The following is a 17,989-nucleotide window of genomic DNA, read 5'->3' as shown; positions in this document are numbered from 1 at the left end:
GGATGTACCAAAGCTCCCAAACCGGGTAGGAGAGGGCTGAGGTTCCTGCAGAACTGATTGAAAAAACTGAAGGTCCTCAGAGGCCAAAGTATCAAACTTGTAGAACTTTGCAAACGTGTTCAAACCTGACCAAGTAGCTGCTCGGCATAGCTGTAAGGCCGAGACACCGCGGGCAGCCACCCAAGAAGAACCCACCGACCTATTAAAGTGGGCCTTGACAGATTTTGGAACCAGCAAGCCTGCCATGGAATAAGCATGCTGGATAGTGAGCCTGATCCAGCGTGCAACAGACTGCTTTGAGGCAGGACACCCAATTTTATTGGGATCATAGAGAATGAACAGCAAGTCAGATTTTCTATGACGAGCTGTTCTCTTTACATACACCTTCAAAGCCCTCACAACATCCAAAGACTTTGAAGTAGCCGAGGTGTCCATCACAGCCGGAGCCACAATAGGTTGGTTGATGTGAAAAGAGGACACCACCTTTGGAAGAAACTGCTGACGAGTTCTGAGTTCAGCTCTGTCCTCATGGAAAATTAAGTAGGGACTCTTGTGAGACAATGCCCCTAGCTCCGACACGTGTCTTGCTGAGGCCAATGCCCCTAGCTCTTCCACGTAAGATACTTTATGTCAACCTCCTGTAACGGTTCAAACAAGTCTGATTGGAGAAACTGCAGCACCAAATTTAGATCCCAAGGTGCCGTGGGAGGCACAAAGGGAGGTTGGATGTGCAGGACACCTTTCAAGAATGTCTGGACCTCAGGGAGAGAAGCCAATTGTTTCTGAAAGAAAATGGACAAGTCCGAAATCTGGACTTTTATAGAGCCCAGGCGTAGGCCAACATCCACACCTGACTGCAGAAAAGGCAGGAAACGTCCCAGATGAAACTCCACCACAGAAAATTTTCTGATCTCACACCAGGAGACGTATTTCTTCCAAATACGGTGGTAATGTTTGGACGTTGCCCCCTTCCTGGCTTGGATCATAGTCGGGATGACCTTGTTAGGGATGCTTCTCTTGGCTAGAATCAGTCGTTCAACTTCCATGCCATCAAACATAGCTGCAGTAAGTCTTGATAGACAAACGGGCCCTGTTGCAGAAGATCCTCCCGAAGAGGTAGAGGCCATGGATCTTCGATCAGCATCTCAAGAAGAGCCGCGTACCAGCCCTTTGAGGCCAGTCCGGAGCAATGAGGATTGCTTGAGCATTTTCCCTTCTTATTCTTTTCAGAATTCTTGAGATCAGAGGAAGTGTAGGAAACACGTGCAGCAGCTGATTGACCCATGGAGTCGTCATAGCATCTACCGCCACTGCTTGTGGGGCTCTCGGCCTTGGAACAATACAGCTGGAACTTTTTGTTGAGACGTGAGGACATCATGTTGATTTGCGGACATCCCCTTCGACTTGTCAAGCTCCTGAACACCTCAGGGTGAAGGCCCCACTTCCCCGGGTGCAGATCGTGTCTGCTGAGGAAGTCTGCTTCCCAGTTGTCTACTCCTGGAATGAAGACCGCAGACAAGGCCACAGCGTTTTTTTCTGCCTAGAGGAGAATTCTTGACACCTCTGACATTGCTGCTCTGCTTTTTTTTCATTCTGCCCTGTCGGTTTATGTACATTACTGCCGTCACATTGTCCGACTGGACCTGAATGGCCCAATCTTGAAGAAGATATGAGGCCTGCAGAAGGGCATTGTAGATTGCCCTGAGTTCCAGAATGTTGATTGGAAGGACGACTTCCTGACTTGACCATCTTCCTTGAAACTGCACCCCTGGGTGACTGCTCCCTAACCTCTGAGGCTTGTGTTCGTGGTTAGCAGAATCCAATTTTGAATTCCGAACCGTTGGCACTTGATTAGGTGAGAAGTCTGTCGCCACCACAAAAGGGAGATCCTGGCCTTTGGTGACAGATGGATCCTCTGGTTCATGTGAAGATGTGATCTGGACCATTTGTCCAACAGATCGAGCTGGAAGGGTCGTGCTTGAAACCTGAGTAGGCCTCCCTGGTTGGGGGAGCTGCAGAAGGAAGATATGTAGACTTACCCACAGTAGCGTTGGAGATCCATTTGTTTAGTTTGTCTCCAAATAAGGCCTCTCCTGTGAAGGGTAGGCCTTCCACGCCTTTCCTGGAGTCCGTGTCCACAGTACACTGGCATAACCATAAGCCCCTGCATGCTGACGCTGCCATAGCAGTTTTGCGAGCATTAAGCAAACCTACTTCTCTTATAGCTTCTACCATAAAGTTTGCAGAGTCCTGTATATGTTGCAGGAGTAAAACAATCTCCCCTCTAGATATGGTATCCAGCACCTCAATTAGGTTACCTGACCATTTAGCAATGGCTTTAGTAATCCACGCATGCTATAGTGGGTCTCTGGGTCACCCCAGCAGCGTACAAGGATTTGAGAGTAGTCTCAATTTTACGATCAGCTGTGTCTTTCAGGGAGGCTGCACCAGGGACAGGTAATACAATTTTCCGTGACAACCTGGACACTGATGCATCCATTATCAGTGGATTTTCCCATTTTTTCCTATCCTCAGGAGGAAAAGGAAAAGAGGAGAGTAACCTTTTAGGGATTTGAAATTTCTTATCAGGATTAACCCACGGTTCTTCAAACAGGGTATTCAATTCCTTTGACACAGGAAAAGTGACTGAGGACTTCTTTTTAACATTAAAATAAGATTTCTCACACTCCACTGCCACTTTATCAGGAATTTGCAGAACATCTCTGATAGTTTCTATGAGTGTCTCTATTCCCTGTGACAGAGCAGCGCCGCCCTTCTGAATACACCTCCCCCTCCTCCATGTCTGACTTCTCAGCATCAGAGTCACACTGCAGGATATGGGCCAGAGTTCGTTTTTGTGGACAAATAGCAAGGGACTGAGACGTTTGTTTGGGGACTGAGTCTCTATTCATAATCTCATCCACAGACTGTTTTAAGTATTGCATCATTGCGGGACAATTTATTAGATATTATAAATCATTAGATATATTTATTAGATATTGGTGGTCATTCCGAGTTGTTCACTCGCTAGCAGATTTTAGCAGCATTGCACACGCTAGGCTGCCGCCCTCTGGGAGTGTATCTTAGCATAGCAGAATTGCGAACAAAAGATTAGCAGAATTGTGAATAGAAAATTCTTAGCAGTTTCTGAGTAGCTCGAGACTTACTCCTACACTGCGATCAGCTCAGCCCATTTCGTTCCTGGTTTGACGTCACAAACACGCCCTGCGTTCGGCCAGCCACTCCCCCGTTTCTCCAGACACTCCTGGGTTTTATCCTGGCACGCCTGCGTTTTTCCGCACACTCCCAGAAAACGGTAAATTTCCGCCCAGAAACACCCACTTCCTGTCAATCACACTCCGATCACTTCAACGATGAAAATTCTTCGTTCGGACGTGAGTAAATCTAAGTTTTGTGCTAAAATACTTAGCGCATGCGCACTGTGTACTATGCACATGAGCATTTTTGTCTTAATCGCTCCGTTGCGAAAATCGGCAACGAGCGAACAACTCGGAATGACCCCCCATTATTAGATAAATTTATTAGATATTATAAATCATTAGATTTGATATTAGAAATCATCCCTTTAATGGAATCCAACCACGCTGGTTCAGCCCCGCTAGTCTGAAAAGGTGCACTACACGGAGTACATAGTAGTGAGCTCCCTAGGGAAGAGGAACACTCTGCCGAACATGAAACACACTCTTTGCCTGACATATTGTAAATGTTACAACACACACACACACACACACACACACACACACAAAAGGTTAAAAGTACAATTAACCCACAAAGAGCCCTTCCAGGGAGACACAGAGTATGTTGGAGCCAGCACACCATGCCCTTATTGCTAATGCCAAGCTTAGCCGGGTCGCAGACTAAGTACCCAGATTGGGGACCTAGTACACTAATAATCGCTATCCCCCCTCTGCTATGACCCCCTGGTACCGCTGAGGTAATCTGGATTCAATCCGTAGGAACTGCGCGTCCCTGTCAGTCAGTGTCTGTATCCGCTGCAGAGGGAAAATGGCGCCGGTGAGCTACTGGATCAGCTTATAGTGAAGCCCCGCCCCTTCAATGGGGCGCAGTCTTCTCTTTTTTTATACCGGCTGAGGTGATTTTGTGCTTAAAATGGAGACAGATACGTTTTAAGGCTTTGAATGCCAGTGTGGGTACTGTGTACAGTATACTGAGACGCAGTTGTGTGCCGGGTCTGGATATGCAATCCACCCCGACCGTGCTTCTCCGTACCCTCATACTGCCATAATGGCCGGCGACTCATTAACCGGGACGCCGGCTTAGTACTCACCACTCTTCTTTCTTTTGGCTCTGTTAGAGGTGGCGGCATGCTGCGGGAATGCACGCTCTCCGTAGTGGGGCTTGCGAGTAGTTCCCTCAGGAGCTAGTGTCCTGTCAGTGGGGAACGGGACCATTAACCCTTCATGAGGTTGGGCCTTTCCCCCCTCCTAAGTCCCACAAAGCAGGCAGGCTGGTGCCATCCATTCCTGCCTGAAAATAACAAACAGAAAAATAAATGCAGAAAACTCTTCAGGAGCTTCCATAAGCGTGACTGGCTCCTCCAGGCACATTCTCTAAACTGAGTCTGGTAGGAGGGGCATAGAGGGAGGAGCCAGCCCGCATCAAAGTGCCCATGGCTCCTAATGGACCCGTCTATTCCCCATGGTACTAAATGGATCCCCAGTATCCTCTAGGACGTAAGAGAAATAGGGGCGTGGCTTCATATGGAAGAGGCATGGCCACAGTTATGCCCCCTGTAGTTATGCCCCTGTAGCTGTGCCCCCAGTAGATTTGCCTCCAGTAGTTGTGCCCCCTGTAGATGTGCCCCCGTAGTTATGCCCCCTAGTAGCCCTGCTTACAAACACACAAAAAAAAAATACTCACCATCCACGCTCCTACTTCCCGACCGCTGCTGCTCTCCGTCTCTGGCCGCCCGCTCCACTCTATGGGAGAGACGTCATGACATCTCTCCCATAGCGCCGCACAGACACTAGAGGTCAATTATGGCGCCGTGGCCTGACAATGGTGCCGGCTGCAGCGGGCGCCCACACAGCCCACGGCGCCTGCTGCAGCCAGGATGTGGGTGGGCGGCGGGTGCCTGCAGGGTGATTGCAGCCGCAGCGTCCTGGGTACCCGCCCAGCTTGCCCGTGCCTAGATCCACTCCTGGCTATGAGTACTGGGGACAGATGACAGGGGAAGTCCTTATTATACCTCCTCCTGATCTCCATCCGGAATGCTCTCCCAGGGTCCACTCCTCTTAGATCACGGGCTGCTCATAGAGCGGCGCACTGGTGTAATTAGTTAGTATGACTCATAATAAAACTGCCAGCTGAGGGCCCCTTAACAACGATGGGCCCCGATGCAATGTACCTGCTGCACAGCCACTAGTTCCTCCTCTTCTTACATATACATATGTATTAGAGCAGGCAGTAGATCTTGCAGTAATCATCACATCTAGTATCCACATGGGGGACACATGGTTGTACGATATTGATATTGAAAAATAAGGAGAAGTGTCCTGACATACGGTGCATGGGAAATTATAGAACATTGTGCATACTAGCATAAGATAAGATATATCTGGAATTATACTGGAACATTAAATACAATACATATAAACTGACTGGTACATTACTTGGGACGTGCTTCCCCTGTTGCTGGATATTATCAGCAATTATATCTGTGTAATTTTACACATCTGTGCCAGGCAGTGATATATACAGGGACACAGATTAAGATAACAAATATCTGTGGCAAAATATTATAAATAGCCACATTCTTGGCATATGTAATGCCTGTTTAATGTCCTCAGTACAGAAACAAGGGCAGACTGCCAAGAACTCTATATAGCAACATTTGTTGCCAGTCTCTGTACATAAAGCAATACAAAATTGAAACTAATTGTGGCCAGTTTAATAAAGTGAGTAGACACATTACAAACACCAAGGCTGTGAGTGAAACATCAACTCTATATTCACTCCTCCTTTTCCTTTTTTAATAATTAATTGAGACTAACGCGAATTATATTTAATACCTCATACAATAAATCATTTGGGTATAGGTACAGTTACGTATTGCGCACAGAAATCCATGGCAAGGATAATAATATAATAATATTTATAAGAGACATATATAAACATTTGGAGCTTTAAACATTTATACTCATCATAAGAGTATATTGATTATATGAGAAATAACAGGCGGCACACGATTTGGTTTTAACAATAATTTTATTTGTACACAAGACAGAAATCTGTCTAATAAAGATTTTCTTTTCTTCACGTTTTTCTATTTCTATATTGCTTTTAAATATTTCGCTTTGTATGGTCAAATATCTAGGCCATAATAATACTGCATGTGGATCTAAAGTAAAGGAAATATTCCACGTGGGTATTGGTTATTTACGTTTGAAAATATATATTCAGTAACAAATTTATTAAATTATTAAACATCACAGACATACACTTGTGAGTGGGATAGAGTGCACCAAAACAAACTGATCCCTGCTACAATTCTTTTCTTCTGTATATACATATGTGTCCTAATAACATGTTCACTTAACGTTTTTGCTCTAGCACATTAATATTGCAACCTGCATTGGCTTTACAGCTTCACGCAGCCGTCTGTATGCCAGTGTAGGTAACCTTTGCCCCTGTTTAGCTTAGTAAGTGCTTCTCTCACATACATTTTACAATTTAGGAAACTATTTCCTCTATAAAGTTACATACCTTCATTCTTACATACTGTCATATAAAAGGTGTATTTTGATAACCTGCTAACACCTTTTTTTATTTTATTTTTCTAGAAAGTTAAGTTAATTTTATTGGGAATGCAGCATTCTGCTCTGTCTCCTCTGCAGTGCAGTACATGCTGGGCACTAGGTGGGCAATTCAGACCTAATCGCTGCTGTCCGTTTTCGCACAGCGAGCGATCAGATCTGAACTGCGCATGCACCGCAATGTGCCGGCACATCGCACAACAGCATCGGGCCTCGAAGCCTAGCGACACGATGGTGCGAAAAAAAATGATAACACAGGCAATCGCAAGGTAATTGACAGGAAGTGGCCGTTTGTGGGTGGCAACTGACCGTTTTACTGGAGTTACCGGAAAAACGCAGGAGGGACCAGGCGTATTCAGGGAGGGTGTCTGACATCAGCTCCAGCCCCGATCAGCAGCAAACAATCACAGTGGGTAAGTTCTGTGCTGCGCAGAGACTGCACAAACTGATGTTTGTGCAGCTCTGCTACAAGAGCGATCACACACCTCCACAGCACTGTACCCCTCCTCCTGTAGGCGGCGATTATCTGATCTCAGTGCTGCAAATAGCGCACCCTAGCGATCAGGTCTGAATTACCCCCTAGGACCCAGAGTCTGCGGGGAGGTGCAACCTCCTATCTGGTGTGCTATTGCAGATGTGCAAACTGCAGCCATCTTTACTGTATAGAGCAGTGCTCACCAAACTTTTTTCAAATCATAGCACCCTAAAGTATTAAAAAAAAAAAATCACCTCTCCCCTAGGCCAAAAGTTTGTAAATTCAGAAAAAAAAGTTTTAAATTAAATTAAATTGTGTTTATATGTCATTCTTAGGCTCAGTTATGTGGTGCTTCTGTTTTTCCTCATATTTTATGATTGCCATCCACAAGCACTGGTTTTGCCTATTACATTGACCATAAAGAGTTTGAATTGGTCCTGAATCACCAATCCAAGGCACCCCTGCAAGTGCCCAAGGCATCCCAGGGTGCCTTGGCACTCAGGCCCAGATTTAGCAAATAGCCTAGGAGAATGATAAATTGCAAGGTGATAAAGTATCAACCAATCAGCTCCTAATTGTCATTTTTCAAACACAGCCTGTAACATGGCAGTAAGGAGCTGGTTGTTTGGTACTTTATCACCGTGCAATTTATCACTCTCCAAGGGCGGGATGTATTAAGATACATCGCCGCCCCTCGCCTCTTACCGCAGCGATGTTGATCGCATATGTACTAACATATGCGATCAATATTGCGATGCGGTGACGGAGGCACCCCGATATACCTGTTAGGTGGTCTGCGGGGGGTCTCCGTCACCTCCCCGGGATCTTTACACTGGCTAGATGCCGGGAAGCAGCAGCAGGCTGCCCCCGGCGCCTCCTCCTCCCCCCTGCAGCCGGAAGGACCTCTGGCTGCATTGCTAGGGGGAGGAGGAGATTACCTTCCGGGTCCAGGGCAGCCTGGAGGAAGGTAAGCCGGAGGGGAGAAAGGTTGGCATCTGTGGCAGGGCTGGCGGTGGTCGGCGATAAGAAGCCCATAGGCTTCTATAGGGTATCGCCATCCAAAGATGGCGATACCCTGGATGGCGAAAGCGCGGCGGTAGGGTCTTAGTAAATTTGAAAATGCGGTTAATCCCCCGTTTTCGGGGGTTTTACCGCATTTTTGCTTTAGTACATCCCGCCCCAAGACTTCATAAATCTGGGCATCAGTTAAGTAACCGCTGGTATAGAGTAATACAATACTGTGCAGATGAACAGTTGTTGCCTGAGGTGAGATACCCAGACACCTGCTTTTAGCCTGTGGTTGATGTGACTAACCCATGAATATATAATCCCAGTATCTTGGTTAAGTATTCTCTGTGTGACCTGAAGGTCACTTTTATATCTGCTGTGTGTGGACCTATTGTGACCACCGTCCCAATAGGCTATATCAATAGACATATTGGGCCAAATGTAATAGAATAAGAGTTTCAGTACGTGAGAGATTTGGTAAGGTTTTTCAGGTTTTATTAAAGTGGCAATCATTTACACAGCAAGATCAACTTGGTTTTGCAGTGTAAATGATTGCCACTTTAAAAAAAACTGAAAAACCTTACCAAATCTCTCACTTTCTGAAACTCTCACTCTATTACATTTGGCCCATTGTTTGAGGAAAAAATGGAAAGGTGTGTACTGTAGTGGAAAAAATTTAATTCCTATGACCGGCATACCAGCCTAGCATTATTAAACTAATCCATTAATTTAGTTCTACATTTATATTTTTCTCCCACAATACTGCATGTTCAAGCCTCATGGATTTCTTAGTAATGAAAGTAATAGTGATTGTAAGCAGTGTGATAGAAGTGCTCCAGCTCCATGTACCACTCGGATGCTGGAATTTCACCACTACTTCAGTTCTTGGCGGAACAGGAGATGGAATGTGGCTGGAGGTGAAAGCTGCAAATAGACAGGATGTCAGCATTCACTATGTGGACAATGACTAACCATATTTACATGGTTACAATGTGCCAAGTAACATTACACCCATGTGTGCATCCCACTGCCGGCATTTTCAGGTCAACATACTGAGTGAGTGTCGACATAGTGACATAGTGAGTGTAGACCTTCCAGATTAATTTTGTAAATTAAAGATTACCTCTAATTAGGATAACATGGCTTTAAAATACAAGAATAAACAATTACTTATGATAGTGGTCAATTATTACATGAGTCCTAATGTACCACTAAATGGACATGGCTGCCTGACAAAATTAATTTGTGCTTTCTACTGCTTATTGTTATTGTGACCGCTGATAGTGAAACTTGTGAATAAAGCAGAGATGATTGTGGGAGCCATTATTAGAGCGCCTCATGCTTTATATACATTTACAGTATTTGTGTTCAAACAACTTTATCACATTCATTTACCACAATATTATTGCAACTTGCATTGGCTTTACAGGCTCATGCAATAATCTGTATATTATTATACTGTAGGTAAGCTCTGCCTCTGTCAATGTACAGTAGCTCTCTGTACATTATCAGCCCTCCTATCTACTAGCCACTGTTTCTCCTGCACGTCTTACTCTTGTGGGGAGGATTTCTTTTAAAACATTCTATTGCTTCATTCCTACATACTGCATACTTACTAATTCTCCAGCAATGGGGGTCATTCCGAGTTGTTCGCTCGCTGGTTAGTTTTAGTAGCCGTCCAAACGCTATGTCGCCGCCCACTGGGGAGTGTATTTTCGCTTTGCAGAAGTGCAAACGCTTGTGCAGCCGAGCTCTGCAAAAACAGTTTGTGCAGTTTCTTATTAGCTCTGAACCTACTCAGCGCTTGCGATCACTTCAGCCTATTTGTGTCCGGATTTGACGTCATACACCCGCCCAGCGAACGCCCAGCCATGCCTGCGTTTTTTCAGACACGCCTGCGTTTTTGCAAACCCTCCCTGAAAATGGTCAGTTGACACCCAGAAACGCCTCCTTCCTGTCAATCTTCTTGCGGCCGTCAGTGCGACTGAAAACTTCGCTAGAACCTGTGTACAACCACAACGGGCTTTGTTCCCGTACGTCATGCGTGCACATTGCGAGGCATACGCATGCACAGAAATGCAATTTTCTTAGCCTGATTGCTGCGCTGCGAACAACTCGGAATGCCCCCCAATGTCCGGCAGAGTCCCGAATTGCAGGTGGCTCTTGAGGACACTAGAATGAGGGGACCAGACTTCCTCATATCGTCCACTACCACCCAGGGAAAGTGAGTGGTCTGTGATTTATTGCATTGAATTGCATCACCGCAGCAAATGGCAGCTTAGAACAGCAAGGGGCTGGGCTACAATTAAAAGCAATCACATTGCCATGTCCCTGTCTTGGTTGCCCCCTTTAGGAATACAACCTGTCATCTTCTGATTTTAGTTTTGCTCTTTCTACAAAGTACAGTATGTTTTTGTAGGGGAAAATGGATAGACGCGTAATGGAAAAGTAATGATGCAATTTATAAGACGTGTCAGAACTGTTGAATAACTCTTTTAATTACGACATTTAAATTTTTTATTTAAAATACGGTTTATTTAAGACTCATTAACGTCTTAAAAATATAAAAGTTAAGGACGTTAATATAACAGGTCTCATTTACACATTTTTATATTTCTGTTACTACATTTACATATGTAGTATAGTCAAGAGGTGATGGCTGCTCAAACTACTTAAGCAGGCAAGTTTTTCGCAGGGCCCATAGAAGTGTGGGCAAAAAACCTCCAGTGTTTTACATACTGACCTAAGGGGTCTATTTACTAATGCTGCTTTCACATCGCAAAACCTGCTTTTGAAACGGTTCTTTAAACGGTTCTTAAAGGGTCTGAGCAGTTAAACCCCCTTCACATTGCATGTTGTAACCAGTATATTACCATTTCATTACCGTTTTGGTACCTTTCACACTGAACCCGTTTCACCCATACAAAACAGTGGTTGTCATTTTAAATGTTTATTTCCTGCTTCTGCCTGGTGAGATCACACATGGAGACAGCCTATCAACTTCTGGGGCTTGCAAATACCGTTTCAGACCCTTTCACACTGCACAATTAAACGGGTCTGAAACGGGTAGGACCCTGCTTTTTTACCGTTTCAAAATACTGGTATTTTGTAAACGGTAAATTGAAGGTGACCCTTTCACATCGCAGCTCGAACCATTTAGGAAGCCAGTAAAAACAGCAAATTACCGGGTACAAGCTGCGGTGTGAAAGGGGTATACGCCTTGGAGAGAGACAAAGTGGACTCCAGTTAGGAACGGATTGGCTAATACTTTATTTCCATTCACCTTATCTCTGTCCAAGGCTTAGTAAATAGACCCCTAATGCACACACATGCACATCAAGTAAGGTTCTGACAGAATGTTGTTGTGGCAAATTGAATATGCCCCATAATGTCTGTAATATGAGTCAGACCCTAGGTAATAAGAAAAATATATATTTAGGCAGGATGGACTGTGGCCGCCTGTGCGTCATGAAAGGGGCACTCAGACACTGCTCACGGGGGAGTGCCATGAGTCACGGGGGCGTGGACTCACGGCACACCCCAATATTTCATAGAAACACACTTCAGGCAGCTGGGAGGGGGGGGGGGGGTTGGGGCAACCACAGAGACGGACGCTGTGCGTGGCCTTCCCGGCTCTCTGTGTGACTGTACTTGCCCACCAGCCCATCGGTCCTTCTGGCCCAGAAGGGCCAGATAGGCAGTCCGGCCCTGTATTTAGGGGTAAGAGAAGGGGGAAAGGAGCATGTGCATGTCCATCACTCTCACTGGCCCCTGGGATAGGGGCTGGCTACACCACGGACAGGGACTTGGGCCTACACCTGCATCCACTCACTGTCAGTATAGAATAAACTTATAGACCTTCCAGAATGGAGCCAACCGAGCGGAGGAACAATACACATAGTAGCCAGTGAATGAATGTTGCACGTGCCCTGTGGTCAAGTGAAAAGGGCACAGCCCACCCACCTTGCTGAAGAAGTTCCCAGACCCACCCCTGAATACTGAACCAGGTGCTCATGCCACCCCCAGACACATTAACCTCCATGGTGGAGGAGAAAGTCAAACAGGGTGCCTACCCCTATCATGCCCCCTTGCAGCAGAATCTCAACCCAGGTGCTCTCTATGATGAAGGAACAGAAAGAATTAGAGGAACAGGTAAACAAGAGTTGAAAAACAGGGAAAAACAGGGACAGGCGGTGTAGGGCATAAACAGGTGAAGGACCATGGTGAAATGGAAAGATCAGGGGGAGAAATGAGGAAAAGTGGAACAAGGGAGAGATAGGAGGACCGGTGGAAGAGGGGAGGGAGGAGCAGGCACAAAAACAAGGGGAGAAAGGAGGAATAGGGGGAAGAAAATGGAGACATGGGACAAACAGATGAAAGAACAGAGGGACGTGAGAAACAATATTATTTATTAACAAAATAAAGTTTCTACAGATTAGTATCATACATGGGGTTACATAAACCATATCAGAATGTAAATTACGTTATAGTTATACAAGATAAAAATTAATGGGTTTAATTTCAATCAAATAGCATAGCAGACCGATGAGATCTGTCCATGACATGGAAGACAGACATGACAGACAGACAGACATGATTATGCAGAAATAGCTATGCAAAATAAGATGAAACTTATAACTTACAGTTTAGTTCCTTATAACCGATTACTTATTCAAGATAAGTGTCAGGGCAACATTTGCAGGGTCAAAGTTAGACAAACAGCCAAAGGTTACTTCGCTTTTCAACTATTTTAAGTTCCATTCAGCTGCAGACCATTGATAGCAGCTAAATTCCCTTAAAACAGGTGCAGTCACACATTCTTATCTATGTTCATTTTACTTCCTGCATAGTAAAACAGAGTTGGATTTACAGTGCATCTGGAAAGTATTCCCAGTGCTTCACTTTTTCCACATTTTGTTATGTTACAGCCTTATTCCAGAATGAAAAAAAAAAAATCATTTTTCCCTAAAAATTTTACTCACAATACCCCATAATAACAACATGAAAAAAAAAATTTTGGGGGAGATTTTTTAAAATTTATTAAGAATTGAAAACAAATCACATGTACATAGGTATTCACAGCCTTTGACATGAAGCTCAAAATTGAGCTCAGGTGCATGCTTTTTCCACTGATCATCCTTGAGATGTACCTACAGCTTAATTGGAGTCCACCTGTGGTATATTCAGTTGATTGGACATGATTTGGAAAGGCACACACCTGTCTATACAAGGTCCCACACTTGACAGTGCATGTCTGAGCACAAACCAAGCATGAAGTCAAATAAAATTATCTGTAGACCTCCGAGACAAGATTGTCTCGAGACACAAACCCATGGAAGGGTGCAGAAAAATATCTGCTGCTTTGAAAGTCCCAATGAGCACAGTGGCCTCCATCATCCATACATGGAAGAAGTTTGGAACTACCAGGACTCTTCCTAGAGCTGGCCGGCCGTCTAAACTAAGCGATCGGGAGAGAACGGCCCTAGTTAGGGAGGTGACCAAGAACCCGAGGGTCACTCTGTCAGAGCTAAGCATTCCTCTGTGGAGAGAGGAGACCCTTCCAAAAGGACAACCATCTCTACAGAAATCCACCAATCAGGCCTGTATGGTAGAGTGGCCAGACGGAAGCCACTCCTTAGTAAAAAGCACATAGCAGCCCGCCTGGAGATTGCCAAAATGCAACTGAAGGACTCTCAGACCACGAGAAACAAAATTCTGTGGTCTGATGATACAAACATTGAACCCTTTGGCATGAATGCCAGGCATCATGTTTGGAGGAAATCAGGCACAACTCATCACCAGGCCAATACCATCCATACAGTGAAGCATTATGGTGGCAGCATCATGCTGTGGGGATGTTTTTCAGTGGCAGGAACTGGGAGACTAGTCAGGATAGAGGGAAAGATCAGTGCAGCAATGTACAGAGACATCCTGGATGAAAACCTGCTCCAGAGCACTCAACCTCAGACTGGGGCGACTGTTCATCTTTCAGGACACAGCCAAGATATCAAAGGAGTGGCTTCAGGATGACTCTGTGAATGTCCGTGAGTGGCCCTGCCAGAGCTTAGACTTGAATCTGATTGAACATCTCTAGAGAGATCTGAAACTGGCTGTGCACAGACGCTTCCCATCCAATCTGATGGAGCTTGAGAGGTGCTGTAAAGAGGAATGGGCGAAACTGCCCAAAGATAGGTGTGCCAAGCTTGTGGCATTATATTCAAAAAGACTTGAGGCTGTAATTGCTGCCAAATGTGCATCAACAAAGTATTGAGTAAAGGCTGTGAATACTTATGTACGTGTGATTTCTTAGGTTTTTATGTTTAATAAATATGCAAAAATCTCAAAAAAAAAAGTTTTTCACGTTGTCATTATGGGGTATTGTGTGTAGAATTTTGAGGGGAAAAATTATTTTATTCCATTTTGGAATAAGGCTGTAACATAACAAAATGTGAAAAAAGTGAAGCGTTGTGAATACTTTCCGGATGCACTGTATGTCCAACTCTAAGACAGGTGCTTAATTTTCTTTTAAACAAACACCCATTGGACTATACGGCGTCTACAAAATTGAGTATATTTTTCTTTAAGAACAAATGTTAAAAATACAATAAAACTTACCTATCTGATCTCCAACAGGCTGAAAAATATAGCAAAAGGAAAATGATTATTATATGTATGTTTATGTATGTAAAGCACAATGGAATATGCTGCGCTATTTAAGAAACTGTTAATACATATTAATTTAATGGTAAAGCCAGTATCAAGGCTGCTACCAGTTAAATTAATATTTAGAGGAGGACTTGAATAAGCATAGACCCATCTATTTATATAAAAAGAGATTTAATTAATTGATATCACCACAACTCTTTTGCGGTAGGTCTGCTTTATAACACATATGTATGGTCACTACCCCATGATTTGGTATGTACCCATTGAATGGAACTAATTAATAAGAATTGCAACTTTATTTTGTCCAATGAATATCATCAGTAGATCATACCATTAATATTATGCAGAGCCGTAACTACGTGTGTGCCTGGTACACAGCGCAGTCGCTCTGAGGGCGCAACTGCCCACATTCCAAGTCAGCGCCTTGTAATGAGTCAAATTGACTCATTACAAGCCGCCTGTGTGCGCTGGAGGAGGAGAGGAGCAGCTCCGGAGGCAGCGGAGAAGGAAGAGGAGGGAGGGGTAGGAGGGAGCCGCAGCAGCGCTCTGTAATTGATAGCGGCACCACTGCACCTGTCCCTCTCCTTCCACATAGGCTGGCCGCCGCCGCTGTGAATGCTGGGATGCGCTTCCCTCATCCCTGCATTCACAGTGGCCAATGTCTGCCGTAATGTGTAAAAAGGGGGATGCTGTCTGCCATAATGTATAAAAAGGGGACGCTGACTGCAGTAATGTGTAAAAAGGGGACGCTGTCTGCCATAATGTGTAAAATGGGGACGCTGTCTGCCTTAACGTGTAAAAAGAGGACGCTGTCTGCCGTAATGTGTAAAAAGGAGGACTGTCTGCCAAAATGTGTAAAAAGGGGATGCTGTTTGCTGTAATGTGTAAAAAGGGGGACTGTCTGCCATAATGTGTAAAAATGGGGACTGGCTGCCGTAATGTGTAAAAGGGGCTCTACCTGGTGTAGTGGTGCTACTGTGCGGCGTAATTTGAATAATTGAGACTACTGTGCACCGTATTATGAATTGGTATTATTTTGTGGCCACACCCCTTCCCCATGAAGCCACGCCCCTATATAGCTGCCTCTATTATATATAAAGGGGGGGGGCGCCAATACCATTTCTTGCACACAGCGCTAAAATGTCTAGTTACGGCACTAGTATTATGTATCTAATAAGCTTATCAATTGAGTTATATCACCAAGAGTGAAACTAAATCCTGAAAACCTTACATCCTACAATTAAGCCTTCTTAAGCCCTTTTGAGGATTCGATTTCACCATTTGAAGAAAACAAAGCCTTGTTGAATGTATATTTAATCGATCCTTTTGGTATGTATTTCCTCTTTTGTATATGATATGGTAGCCTTAGAAAAATTCATTAGATTAGAAAAATAATTATATTGAAAAAATAATTATTTTCATAATGAGAAAATAATTATATTCATAATCAGATTTTGTAATAATGTATTTTAATAGGCACTGGTCTTTCTTCAGGTTTATACGTATATTTCACAAATAGTTTTTTAAAAGGACATGTAAACAATAAGATGTCTATTTTTGTGGTATGCAAATGTCATTTTATGTTACCTTATATTTTCTCTTTCTTTGAAGAGCTATACCCCTGATGAAGTCCCATTTGTGGACAAAACACGTAGGTTCGTGTTTGTAACACCCTGTACCTTATAAAAAGGATCTTCACCTAAGGAGCTCACACCCGTAAGGGTGAGGTGATAGCCTGGCATTGCATCCTTTGAAAATTGGTCAGGTTCAAATGTTACCATCTATGTGAATCAATATTAATTATGTGTATTGTATTTTATATGAATATGTTTTAGCAACCTCTGTTTTTATACCAGGAATACATTTTCAGGTATTTAACTGGATGTCAGTTTCCTGATATATTTCGTATTTTATATCCTATATCATTGAATGACTATTTGCAAAAAGGTATATCATCTACTAAGGGATTACTCTCTTATGAATGTATTAGCACTCCTGAGGTAACTTTTTCTCTATAATATTTAGATATGTTAGGTTTATTCTACATAGCAACAAACACTGTTGTTTGTGTTGTGAACCAGCTATAGCTGACAGTGGGGTCTATTCATGATGGAAAAAAAATAGTTAGACCCAAGCCTTGGAGAGAGATTAAGTGGACAGAGATAAAGTACCAACAAACCAGCTCCTGTAATTTTTCAAACACAGCCTGTAACATGGCAGTTAGGAGCTGATTGGCTGGTACTTTATCTCGGTCCACGTGGCCCATCTATTCTGCCCATGTACATACACACGCTTACATACTAGGGTTAATATTTTGTCAGGAGTCAATTAACCTACCAGCATATTTTTGGATTGTGGGAGGAAACCCTTGCAAACACATTAAACCATTCTTCTACAATCCCTCACTGCACATTGACCCATCACTCTAACACTTAGAGTACACTGACCCATCCCTCTATAACCCCTTACAGCACGATGACACATTCCTCTATAACCGCTATTAGCACAGTTATACCCCTTTCACACCGCCTGAGGCGGGTCGCACCCAGGAGCCTGACACTGGAGCTCCCAGGGTGCAACACGCCTCAGGCACCTTTCACACCGCAGTCAGCAGCCCGGCATATTTCCGGGTTGCTGACGTCAGCGGTGGCGCAGAGGGGGCGGTTCTTGGAGATCACATGATCTCCAGGCACCACCTGTACATAGAAAGTGAACAGGAAATGGGTCGCATCGACCCAGCTCCCGTTCACACCGCACAGTGAGCCGGGTTGAACACATGTTCAACCCTGCTCACGACCTGGGTTGAAATACCTGGTCACTCGTCCCGATAACCACATACTTATTACAGAGCCTCACATGGGATGTGTGTGTGGCTTCACTCCCCACCGGTTATATATTATCCTCATCTACAATAAGCTGAATATAACACTAGCAGTGAGTGTTGCTTAGGGTCCCATGAGGTCTAAATCTGTCTCGATCACATGTATTGGATATATGTTAACTAAATACACCAACTCTTATGGTCAGAACAATAGCAAATTTT

The 17,989-nt window shown here is 44.2% G+C and overlaps 1 protein-coding gene across 1 annotated transcript in view; it reads right to left on the bottom strand.

Moving 5' to 3' along the window:
* The window catches only part of LOC134928197 (meprin A subunit beta-like), a 155,953-nt gene extending 141,042 nt beyond the window's left edge, over positions 1 to 14,911 (bottom strand). Inside the window, exon 1 of the mRNA XM_063923657.1 lies at positions 14,896 to 14,911. The gene's annotated coding sequence lies outside the window, so the exon portion shown is untranslated. The remainder of the gene's footprint in view (positions 1 to 14,895) is intronic.
* Positions 14,912 to 17,989: the final 3,078 nt, after the last annotated feature.

This window comes from Pseudophryne corroboree, chromosome 5, assembly GCF_028390025.1.
Source record: "Pseudophryne corroboree isolate aPseCor3 chromosome 5, aPseCor3.hap2, whole genome shotgun sequence".
Classification (NCBI taxonomy): domain Eukaryota; kingdom Metazoa; phylum Chordata; class Amphibia; order Anura; family Myobatrachidae; genus Pseudophryne; species Pseudophryne corroboree.
The sequence above is the reverse complement of the archived record's forward strand: the minus strand, read 5'-3'. Positions and strand labels throughout refer to the sequence as shown.